The sequence below is a fragment of the Leopardus geoffroyi genome, chromosome A1 (genome assembly GCF_018350155.1).
Source record: "Leopardus geoffroyi isolate Oge1 chromosome A1, O.geoffroyi_Oge1_pat1.0, whole genome shotgun sequence".
NCBI classification, from domain to species: domain Eukaryota; kingdom Metazoa; phylum Chordata; class Mammalia; order Carnivora; family Felidae; genus Leopardus; species Leopardus geoffroyi.
This window is the reverse complement of record NC_059326.1, coordinates 26,562,239-26,574,915: the sequence shown is the minus strand read 5'-3', so window position 1 is coordinate 26,574,915 and position 12,677 is coordinate 26,562,239. Positions and strand designations below refer to the sequence as shown.

Genomic DNA, 12,677 nt, shown 5'->3' with positions numbered 1-12,677 from the left:
ACCTCCCAGGGTGTAGTTAATTCCTCTTAACTACCTGTTAGTGTGAGTATCCTGTGGAGTTCACCCGTGGGCCCTTACAAAATGAGGTGCTGGGATACAAATATAGTGCAGGACATTCAGTTCGATTTCAATCTCAGATAAACAATGGATTTTTTTTTTTTGTATAAGTGCATGCCAAATATTGCATAAGACATACTAAACAATTCTTCATTGTTTATTTGAAATTCTAATTTAACTGAGTATTCTGTAGTTTTACTTGCTAAATCTGCAACTCTACAAGGGTGGGGCTGAGCTCCCTCTTATCAGCAGGGACAGATGCAGAGCCGGGAGCCCCACACAGAAGCCCTGATCAATCCAAGACGGTCATGAAGACCTCAAAAAGCCTGCCTATGTTAAGAGATATGTCTTGTAGAGAGGCATCCACATGTAAGTTTCTCAGAGTTTCCTTGAGTAGCTTTATCTGCCAGCCCACAAATTGCCTCATATGCAAATGATTCCACATCTATTTCTCAGCCCTAGAGAAGCAGTTTGCATTCAATGTATCTGCATTTGTTTATACTTTTGTATGTGTTGTCCTTTTTTCTAACAGATCCAGATTCAATATTTCCTGAATGTCAGTTCTGTGACAGCACACCGTATTAGGTGTTTTCTCATCTCCCCTCTCCTTATCTTCACAATCCCATGACTGAAGCATCGTTTATTATTGTTGTTGTTCTTGCTTTCCAGATGTGGAAACTGAGTTTCAAAGGGTCCCTGAAGGCCAAGGGACTCATCAGAACAGTGTTGCCTGCGGCCACTACTAAGAAATGCTGCAGCGGGGATGGAAACTCCTTCCTACAGAGGAACGGCTCCCTTAACGTCCTGGAGGCCTCCCTGCTTTTCCGTCTTCACCCAAGGCACCTACCACTCACTGCTCCCACCAATAACCAGGTACCAGTTTCTCACCCCCACTGGAACTCTTAAAAAGCTGAAGCTCAGTAAAAGGAGAGAGGAGGGAACATTCCCTCCCACAGGATGGTGATGTGGAGCTTCTGTGATTTACTATGAAGACCATGGAGATCCATTCATTAGTCCATAGAAACAAAGTTGCAAAAGGAGGATAAATCCTACACTTGTCTGAATAAGTAAATGGGCTGTGGTTTGGCAGCTCGAGAACTTATTCAACCTTTAGGTTATAATTTACGTTGGCAAATGCGATCTAAATTCAAGCCATGGATTTAAAAATGAACTTGCACAGTGTTCACCTTGGAGTTTGTGCCTGCCTTTCCCAGGTAGATGAATGTATGTGACTGGTTTTACTTTCTACTGGAATTTCAGTGAGGGGAGGGACCATGTCTTTGGTGATTTATTGTTTCCCTGGAGGACTAGAGCACTGCTTTGGCCAGAACTGAGTTCAGTCCATGCTTTCCAATGATGGAGAAGCATGGGAACCTTGCATATTTCTATCTGTAGCGGTGATGCAGCTCAAGAGATTTGCAATCACTTGCAATCATTATTAACTGCTGGCTAACATTATTATTATTTTTTATTTGAGGGGGGAGGCAGAGAGAGAGAGAGAGAGAGAGAGAGAGAATCCCAAGCAGGCTTCACACTGAGCATGGAGTCCAGTGTGGGACTCAATCCCAAAACTGTGTGAGATCATGGGTCAGGCGCTTAACTGACTGAGCCGCTCAGACATCCTTAGGCCATTATTTTTCTTAACGGCATAAACCCCTATTAGCTTTTAGTTTACCCTTTTGAGAAAGCACTGAAGTTTACATCTTCCCAATTCTCTGAAAGAACCCAGAAAAGTGTGAAGAAGGGAAAACCATTTAGGCAGGTATCAGCTCAGGGCCTTCAAAATAGCTGGGTTGGGTCAAGCTTCAGAACTTAGTTTCTGCTGTGAAATACGAAAATGATGCAGATGTGTACCCTTGGACTGAGGCAATATTCAATTTCACTCTGGTGGTTAGGGAAGAAGGACATCCTAGTCTGAAATCCTACCCATAAAAAGACTGAAGAGAAGTTCCTCCAAAACAAAATAAAATATGTATTGTTTAGGCAAGTGTTATGGTCAGATGACATTTTGATTTGAGTCCGCTCCACTTAATGCCTTCATCTCCTACTCTGAGGGATGAAATCAGCTCTCCCATCCCACAGGTTCAGAAGAAAGCTCCCCTTTGCAGGCTGAGATGCCATTTTCGGCTTTGGAAGGGAAACAAATCATGTTATTGTCAAGGCTGTTATTGAGAACATCGTGCTCTCAGCCCTACTGGCTTGGCCATAGTCAAAAGACTCAAACAAAGCTGTTTGCCATGAATTTCATCACTCTGCCTTGCCCAGCTGGGATCTCCCCCACCCCTACCTAATCCGCTCTCATTTCGAGTGCGCCAGAATTTATTCCAGGAACAAGTTAAAATTCTTGCTACTTTGAGACCTACAAACAGGGCAAATCTTTTCTTTCCTTTCCCTTCCTTTTTTTAAGAAAATAAAATCGCTTGCTGGATGATCCTGGGTAGATAGCTCCAGCGTATAAAGCCCCTCAAGAGTAGCAGGGGATGGAGTGATCACTTTGCCAGACTGGAGGATATACATAAAGTATAGGCCACTGAGCAAATACCTAATTGCCTTCCAGGGCACAGAGGCCCCAGGGCCCCGTGCCTGGCTCTGACACCTGTCACCATTGCTGAGTGGACCCAAGAGAGTTTGTCTACTCAATAAAGGCACTGGAGTCCTACCTGTTAATCTCTTGCCTTAGGGCCTGTACATAGGTCCCTTATCCATTATGCTGTCAACTTCTTCACCTCTGAGGCAGGATAGGAATGCAGTGGTTGTCCTGAGGAATTGGGAAAATACAAAGAATAATGTGTTCCCCCAAACAATGTTATTTGAGAGTCCACTGGATGGGGGAGAAAATGCACTGGCAGCTTTCATTACTTTTGTTTTGAGCATTTGTGTGTTTGAGTTGGGAGGGTGAGAGGGAGAGCTTTATTTCTTTTTAGAGTTTGTTTTGTTACTAAATTTTCCTTGAAAAGTACTGTTGGCTAGAACAGTCTTTCTAAAAACCTCCAAAATAGAACACAAGAGTCAGTATGGGTAAGAGACACTGCTTAAAAAGCAATACCTTTGGAAGCAGAAATTGTAATATTTGAATTCTTGCTCAGACTCAGAGTCTGTGATTTGAGGCAAGTGAATTTGGATATCTGAGCCTTTCTTTCCACCCCACCTCTGGGAGATGAGTATACTATAATAAAACCTATTTGTTTTTTTTTTTTCAACGTTTATTTATTTTTGGGACAGAGAGAGACAGAGCATGAACGGGGGAGGGGCAGAGAGAGAGGGAGACACAGAATCGGAAACAGGCTCCAGGCTCTGAGCCATCAGCCCAGAGCCCGACGCGGGGCTCGAACTCACGGACCGCGAGATCGTGACCTGGCTGAAGTCGGACGCTTAACCGACTGCGCCACCCAGGCGCCCCAATAAAATCTATTTGAAAGCATGGTTGTGAGCACAAAATAAAATAGAATATATAAAGTACACAGCACAGAACCTGGCATGTAGTGGGTGCTTAAAAACAGCAACAGCCAACATTGATTTACTTATCGGTTACCATCATCTGTGCCTTAGCTAAAGGATGTCATTTAAACCTCACCACTACTCCAAGAGGTAGCTACCACAATCATCCCCGTTATATAGAAGGGTGAGACTTAGAAGGACCCTTCCAATCAAGAGGCAGAGGCAGGATTTGAGCCCAGCCCTGGCTCTTACCTGCCGTGTCCTATGCAGAGGCTGCAAGCTGAGTCCCATTAGCCAGATCTGGCCCATGAGTGTGTATGGTATGGTTCAGCTTACAATATATATATGTACAATATATATATGTATATATGTGTGTGTGTGTGTGTATATATATATATATATATATATATATATGTTTTCAAGAATTTACATATATATGTAACTTAGTTGTCAACTCTTAAAAATTGAGAACGATTTCACAATTCTGGATCTTTAGCTTCTCCCTTAAGGTCTGAAGCTCTGGCCACCATGCCCTTGTGTTTCCACATAACCATGTGCACCTGTGGACAGTCCGGAGCTTGTGACAGTCCCCACCACTCCTCACCCTCGCACATTCTGGCCCCCAGAAGTATTGTAGGCTTTGTCCTCTCTCCCTCCTCCTTTTGCATCCTAACTAAAGTCAGGAAGTTATTAGGTCTGATGTCTGTATGTGGTTCCTTTGTGGAGTAAAATGGCCAGTCCTGTCTGAGACAGCTCCCGGGCAGTACAGGGTCAATGACACACTAATGTTCCCCATTTCCTCGAGGGCTCCCTGATGCTTCCTCTGCTCTGAGAAATCTGGAGAGACCCTGAAGCACCCCTGACTGTGAGTGCGTGTCATCTCTTACCTCTCGGATTTGCCTTTTTCTTCCCTTTGTACTTCTGCGAAACCACCTGAACCAAGAACCTCATCACCTCCACCTTCCTCGTTTATCGCAGGAGCCTCTTACCGCATCCCCCTGTTATATCCCCTACTCGTTCAACCCATTTCACACAGTGACTTCATACCCACCTTCAGCAAATCTTTCACGGTCAGGGTTGGCTTCAGGGGTGTGAGATCTGGCAATTACACCAGACCCCACACTTAGAAGGCTCTGTACTTGTTTAATGCTCTCCTATTGGCATCTTGAAATTGTTTATGATTTTTGAGCCAGAGGCCATCAATTTTATTTTATTTTGCACAGGGGCTCACAAATTATGTAGCTGACCCTATCCTGTTTCAGTTCGAGAAGCTTCAATGACTCCTCACCTTAGAAGTATTTCCTAGTCTTTTTTTAGCATGGCACACAAAGAGCATAGTGGTGTCTGTGTGCTACAGTGCGATGCTCTGAAGCCCCAGACCCCGGCCGGCCATAATGGGGGGAACAGATGTTACGGAAAACCGGGACCCCTTCCCGGCACACAGAGATGCTGAGCACACCCTCTAGGGTAGTTCTGGCCTGCAGGAGTAGGTCCTATTAGTTCACCTTACTGCTCACCCAGCTGTATTTTAGGAGCCCCGTCCTGTCATGTCAGTCTCTATGAGTCCATGTATTACTCTCGTTCTTATCTCTAGACCCTCATTGATGTAGTTCCTGTAACTGTTCCATCGCAATGTCACCCAAATGCTGCCCATTTTGTCAGAGCAGCTCAAGTCCATCTCCTCCACCAAGTCTACTGTGTATCAGCCAACAGTGCTTCATTCACACATCAAATGATTATCGGTTGCTTAATCTGTACCAGGTCCTGAGCAAGTGTTGGGAATATGCTTATAAACAAACCCATGCCTTAATGAAGCTTATTGCAAGTTAGGAAGGCAGTCGCATAAAGAGGCCACTTCGAAGCACTGTGAACAGAGGCATCATAGAAGCAAGGGAAGGAGGTATTAGTTCCTAGGGCTGCTGTAACAAATTACCACAAACCTGGTGGCTTACAGCAACAAAAATTTGTTCTCTCATAGTTCTGGATAATAGAATACTGAAATCAAGGTGTTGACAGGACCACACTTCCCCTGAAGGCTTTGGAGAAGAACATTCCCTTGCCTCTTCCAGTTTCTGGTGGCTCTGGGCTTTCCTTGGCTTGTGGCCGCATCACTCAATTTTTGTCTCCTTCTCACATCTTCCTCCTTTTTTCTGTGTTTCTTATACTGACACTTCTCGGTGTATTTAGAGCCCACCTGGATAATCCAGCATGATCTCATCTCAAAATCCTTAATTACCTCTGCAAAGAGCCCTTTTCCAAATAAAGTAACATTCACAGATTCTGGGAATTCAGATGTGGACATTTAGGGGGGCATCCTTAAACCCACTTCAGAGGGTATATGACAGGGCAGCTAAACCCACACTGAGGAATTGGGGGATGTCTTCTTGAAAAAAAAATAACATTGAAACTGAATAATCCAGAAAAAGAGGGGAAAGAAGAGGGGTGGTAGTGGTAAAATTATCTCTATAAATAGTATGTGCAAAAAATCCCAATACAAAGTTAAACATGCTGGGTCCCTGAACTAAATGAAGCTAAGTGTTTTTACAGAATAACATACATGGGATAAAGGATAAGAGAAGCAGCTGGAGAAGTGAACAGAGCCAAGCCAAGATGAGCCTTGTAACCACAGAAAGGCCTTTGGACTAAGGTACTGGGGAGGCATTGAAGGCTTTTAAGCAATGGAAGGACATTATCGAATTTCAAAAGATTGCTATGGCTGTATTGTGGAGCATGATTTGGAAGGGGCCAAGACTGGATCATGGAGACTGGGTGGGAAATGATCACATAATCAGGCAGTAAATAATAAACTAGGATAGTACAGAATGGGGGAGGGGGAGGCAAATCAATAAATTCAAGAATTTATTTGGGAGGCAGAATCTACAGGACTTGGTGGCCAAAGGCATTTCAGTGTGGAAGTCAAGAATGGTGCCCAGGCTTTTAGCTCCCGGTTTAGACAACATTGCCATTGTTGAAGTAGGGAACGGAAAAGGAGGTGCAATCTGGATGGACACTGGAGGAATGAGTTTGAAGTGGCTTTGGCCCAGCCAACTGAAGATGATTAGTGGGCATTTGAATTTAGAAGTCAGAAGAACTGGAGAGAGTGCTGGGGCTAGAAATACACTTGGAACCCATCAGCATATGGATCATATGTTAAGTCAGGGAGCAATGGACAGAGTGAAAAGAGAATAGGGCCCAGGACAGGACTCTCAGGAGCACTAAGACTCACTCAAGGACAGTGGCTGTTGCAAGTGGCAGAGAGCTCAGAGGGTGGCAACTACCAATATTTAGTTACATGTGGTTTTTATGATACAATTGAACATTTATTGTCAATTGCCCTATTCTGTGTCATTCATTTCATATTTTGCTGAACAATTCAAGTACAATAATGTTCTCCATTATGCTGTATTGGTCACTAACTATTTCATATACCCAAGAACCAAGGCAAAAGTCCAGAACCAGAGGCCCATGTGGGAATAAATGCTGAACAGCTGGCTAGGTGTATCTGTCTGAGCCTGAGTCAGAGAACCTAGGGAAGGAACATTTCCCATTTCCTCTGATCCTTCACCCAAACCCATCATCCAACATCACCATCAAATGAATATTCTAAAAAGTTTATTTCTCTTAGATTGTAATTAAGTTTCTCTAAATTAAGAAGTATGTTTTTCTGGCTCAGTGTATTTCTTTCCCCCTCCCCTGCCCCCTTTTCCAGCCAGTAAAATTCTATGTAACAGCACTGCTCAATGGAAATTTCTACAAACATGAAAATGTTGTATACCTATATTATATAATATGGTAGCCCCTTGCTGAAGGTGGCTTTTGAGCTTTGGAATATAGCTGGTGTAACTGAAGAACCGAACTAATTTTATTTAATTTTGATCCATTTAAGTTAAAAAAAAAATCCACATGTAGCTCGTGGCTACCATATTGGGCAAAATAACCATATAACTATAAGGGAGCTCAAAATTCATTTTCTTAAGGAACATTCCCTGAATCCTCCTCCCAAAGCCAGGCCTATCTCCCCACTATATGCTGTCTAGAGTCTTGTACTTTCATAAAGCTAAAGAGGGCTATAATTTTGAATAATTATATGTGTATTTACTGCTTTAATGCCTGTTTCCCCTGATAAAACAAGGAAGGCAGGAACTATGTCTACTTTATTTGCTACTATATTTCTAGCACTTAACAAAGGGCATGGTACTTACTATGTGCTCAATAAATATTTATTGAAAGTGAGTGAATGATAAAATGACTCACTAAAACATATTATGGGATTATGTACCAAGTATATGTTTATTAAATAGTTGGCTATAGATTGTAACCATACAATAGATAATTCCGGAAGGCTAATAGCTCTAATCTATAGACATTGGAACTGTCAAGAGAGGGACAAGTTCGACAGGCTCAGTTTTGGATATGTAAAAGTTAAGGTGCCAGATCATGTGTTTTCTATTCCCTCGATCTTACTGTCCACTAAAATCCTGAAGGCTTTCCAGTTCACAATGGATGGTATGCCACATGTCCTCTCTCCTGCACTTTGCAGTTAATAGGAAAACCACTCACACTTCTCATTAACATTTGAGAACATGACATCACTGCTCAGCCCCTCCAAGTTTCTCTAAATCCCGAGTTTGTCATAGTGTACTGGTCTCTGGTGCCAGCTTTGCATTCTCGCAGTGTTTATTTGGCATATTCTCAAAGTTCCTAATCCAATTAATTTCTAAATGGTGACTATGTCAGGGACTATGGCACACCACCGCAGACCTCCCTTCAGATTCCAAAATGCACAAGTCAGCACTCTTTGCCTATAGCCCTGCAATAGTTAGGTAGCCCCTGCCTGGGATGGAACTGGAGCCACATGAGAAGCTCCGGCCTCACTGGAGCATCTGAGAGCTCCCCAGCAGGCTTTTTAGTCACCTTCAGCTCTGGGCCCCTCTCAACGCTGTGGCTTCCATCTCCTCCTAACAAATAAGTGGAATCTGGAAGGTTCTGCAAGCCCCACTGAGTCCAGTTTCCTACACCCTGGGATGGCATCAGGCCAGGGCCCGTTAGCCAGGTTTCACTTCAAGTCCTTGAAGGGCACTCTGGGTCACAGCCAGGATAAACAGGCTAAGCCCCGGGGGGTTAGTCCAGCTAGGGTTAGGCAGAGTAGAGAGCCTGGGGAAGCCAAAGAGAAGGGAGGCTGAAAGAGATGGTTGGGAGGGGAACTTTCAGCAGTTCTTGATTTTCATGCCACCTTTGTGGCCGGCTTCTGCAAGCCTTGAGAGGGACTGTAAGGGATTTGGCTTGGTAAAGATGAGTGCAGAGGAGTCGGCCCCTGGTGCACAGATTTGACTCAGAATGGGCAAAAGAGCATTAGCCTTTTCTTCAAAGCAATCTTCTCAGACACGGTGTGTTCTGTGTAAAGCTGAAGGGAATGGGCTTTAGTATGTATCACAGGGTCCCTGGTGGTGGACAGACACCTCCCCGTGCACCCCGAGGTCCTGTTGGCAGCTCTGTGGGGTAGCCACACCAGCTCCCCAACGTAAAGAGAAGAAGCCACATCATCAGCAGATGCCACCCTCCCTGGTCCATCTCCTTACACTCATTCCGTTGCCAAAAGACCACCGACCTCTGCTCCTGCCCTACTGTTTAGTAGAAGAGTCGTCCAGACATTAACATTCCTCATTTTCCCTGCAGGATACACAACTGCCGCCTTTTAAAATTTCTTCATAATCCTAAAAGCTACCAACAGAAGTGAGATGAACCACTTCATGCTGGAGAATCCATAGGCGGTCTGATTTACTGTGAGCTAGAGTCACAAACGGGAGCTCGGGGTCATCGCTCAAGAGTCTTGGTAGCAGCCCAGGTGATTCCCAGAAGAGAGCAAAGCCACAGGGTAAGGGCAGCTGGTGATGTCGCCCATGGGTTCCGATTGGCTGGAGCAGAGAGACAAGGGAGCACTTGAAGTCAGAGCAGAACACGGCGCACGGGTCCAAGAATGCCTGTGGCCTGTACTGTCCCGTTGTTATACTTGTACATAATTCATGGAGTCATTCAGCCCAGTAGTTGGGGCCCAGCCAAGGAGCAGCCCGTGCTGTCCCCTCACAGCGCACTGGCTAGGTTTGCTGTACCCAGTTTAACCCCAAAGGAAAACATTGATTTTACCGATATCAAACCTCAGGCCACTGAGAGATCTAAGCCATCCGGTCCTGAGACCTCTGGGAAGCTTTGCAGTGTCAAGCTGCCAAAGCGTCCCAAGTGCTGAGTGTTAGCAAACGGCCCTTTCATCAATTACCTACAGCATACCGGTGCTGTCTCATAAGCTGTTCCACTTCCTTCTGTCTCCAAAATTTCCTTCCCTTCTCTCATCTTCATAGGCAACTGCTCTCATTCAAGGCCTGAGGATTTCTGTCTTTAACTTCTGGAATAGACTCTGACCTGATTTCTCCGCCTCATCCACACAAAAGCCTGAAGGAACTTGCAAGTGTATGAATCTGATCAAGTCATTCTGCTTCTTAAAACTTTTGTGTGTCTCTGACGCCTTTGGAGGTAAGGTCTGCTGTTGGTTTGGCATTCAAGGCCCCCCCTGGCTGCAGGAGCCCGCCTCATGCCCCGGGCCTCCCCATCTGTACTCACCCAGAATGGGCACACTGCCTCACACCTCTTTATGCCTTTCTGTGGGAACTTCCCCTGCGTGTGCCTGCCAGGCAGTCCTGATTCACCTTTGTGATCTCCGGCATCTTCCTTTTATCCCTGGAGTCTTTCCGGAGAACACCCACCACAGTCGGTCTCCCCCACCATGAGCAGTGGAGTGACTCTCCATCTTGTACCACTTATTCCTATTATATCTCCCACTCCCCTGTAATATTTGTTTCCTTCATTTTCAAGGGAGGAGATATCTTCCCCCAAGGGGGAGAGAAGTAGTTCCTGGAGGAGAGGCTGGAAAAAAACGTACTCTTTTTATTATAAAACACTGATATGCATACAATTCATAAATATATACAGAGTGTATCTGTGGTATTAAAATTTCACAGAGGGCAGGGGACGAAGAGGAAAAAATGTCTAAGAAGGCTCCTTAGAGGCCAATAATGAAAAATAGGTTGAGAAATACAGAACTGATTTATTCATACATCTTTCTTACCAATTGGACTGTGAGCCCTTTGTGAGTCCCCAGAGCTGATAGAATGTTTTGAATACATGTGTAATGTTAAAAGCTGAAGGCATGTGTACTTGAATGAATTCTCCCAGTAATCCTTTGGGGTGGCATTACTGTCCCACTGGGGGAAGATTAGGAAACAGGTGCTAAGTGCCCCTTCCCCACCTCCACTACCAAAGTTCCAGAGTTATTAAGGGTAAAGTAGAAACATTTTAAATTAAGGAATTCTAGAGTCCAAATCTAATGTTCTTTTATACTTTAGTATAATTGAGATAATTTACACAAAAACGGGAAAATGTGTTTCCCAATTTGCCTTCAGCATCCAAAAATGCTCTGGTTGGAATATCCTAAACCAATTTGAGCACCCAAGAACAACCTTGGCAAATCAAACCTGTGGTCTTGCAGACTCAAGCAAAGATGCCCCAGCCCTTGGCTGGGTTTGGGTGAGGATGGTGGCCTTCACCTGACTCCCGAGAATCCAAGGTATAATCAAGTGGAGACGACACCACCCACGTACTTTGTAACCCTGAGCCTTGCAATTGATCTAATTAAATTAATTTTTAAAAAATCCAGCCTTGAGCCTCTCCAGTGTATTGAACTGAGCAGCGTAAGGGGCTACTTTGCCCTCAAGAGGCAGGGGTGGTGGAATGAGAAAGAATACACACAATTGTAATGCAAGATTCAACAAGATGACGGTCACGAGAGAGACAGGCAACTCTAAGCCAGGAGATGATCTACAATGGGAAATAATGAGGATGGAGATGTTATTAATAAAGATGCTTTCCTGTTGACAGCAAAGTGCAACATCTATAAAATGGTTTTATGAGTAAATTTGCTGAAGCAGGAAGAGCTTAGTAGTTCAGACCAGTGTTTTATTCTTTCCAAGGTCAAGATGAGGTTTGAAATTGGATTTACGGGGCTGTTTGTTCAATCAAACTCCTGAGCTTATGAGCAGTGGAAAATCCTTGCTGAATGACAGTTCATCTGCCTGAGATGAAACCTTTTGCTTTTAAACATAAATACTTCATCCATACAGAAAAAGTGCACTGATCATAAGTGTACAGGTCAATGAATTTGCACAAAAAGACCAAACCCTTGTTAACAACCACCCAGATGAAGAAATAGAACATTATTGCATCCTAAAAGCCATCTTAGTTACCATAGATTAGTTTTGCCTTTTTTGAACTTTAAAGAAATGGAATCTTACAATATATACTCCATGTGTCTGATTTCTTTTGGTCAACAATATGTCTGTGAGCTTCATCCAGAGTGTTGTAAGTAGCAATAATTTGCTCATTCTCATTGCTGAAAGAATTTCATTGTGTGGACATACTACATTTATTTCCCAACTCTACTGTTGGTGAACATTTGGATTGTTTCCACTTTTTGGTCATTATGTATGCCGCTACTATGAATATTTTTCCTACATGTCTTTTGACAAGCATATGTACTGATACATACCTAGGAGTAGAAGTACCAGTTGATAAGGTATACATATGTCCCGATTTAGTCAATTTTGCTAAATACATTTGAAAAGTAGTTGTATCAACTGTATACTACCACTGTATAATAATAGTGTGCAAGAGTTCCAAATATTCCAAATGTTCTCCAGTACTTGGTGTTGAATATCTTTTTCATTTTGGCCATTCTGGTGTCTATTTCTGAAGCTCATGATTTTAATTTGCATTCTCCTAATGACTAATGTAGTTAGGCATCTATTCATATGTTTACTCGCCTTTTGGATTTTCTTTTTTGTAAACTACTTTTTCAAATATATTGTATATTTGTCTGTATATATGTCTATCATTTTCTTATTAATTTGTAGGAGATCTTTATATATATATGTATATATATATATATATATAGAGAGAGAGAGAGAGAGAGAGAGAGAGAGAATTCCTTTGTCAGATATATAACTTGCTAATATTTTCTTCTAATCCATGACTTCACTTTTCACTTTTTAATGGTGTATATTTTTTTAATTTATTTTCGAGAAAGAGAGAGGCAGGGGAGGGGCAGAGAGAGAGGGAGACATAGAATCCAAAGA

The 12,677-nt window shown here is 43.3% G+C and overlaps 1 long non-coding RNA gene across 1 annotated transcript; it reads left to right on the top strand.

The window, feature by feature from the left end:
• The first annotated feature begins 316 nt into the window (after window positions 1-316).
• On the top strand, window positions 317-12,423 carry LOC123597808. Its single transcript, XR_006712265.1, has 3 exons — window positions 317-426; window positions 727-930; window positions 9,852-12,423. It is a non-coding gene; the product is annotated as an uncharacterized LOC123597808 (long non-coding RNA).
• Window positions 12,424-12,677: the final 254 nt, after the last annotated feature.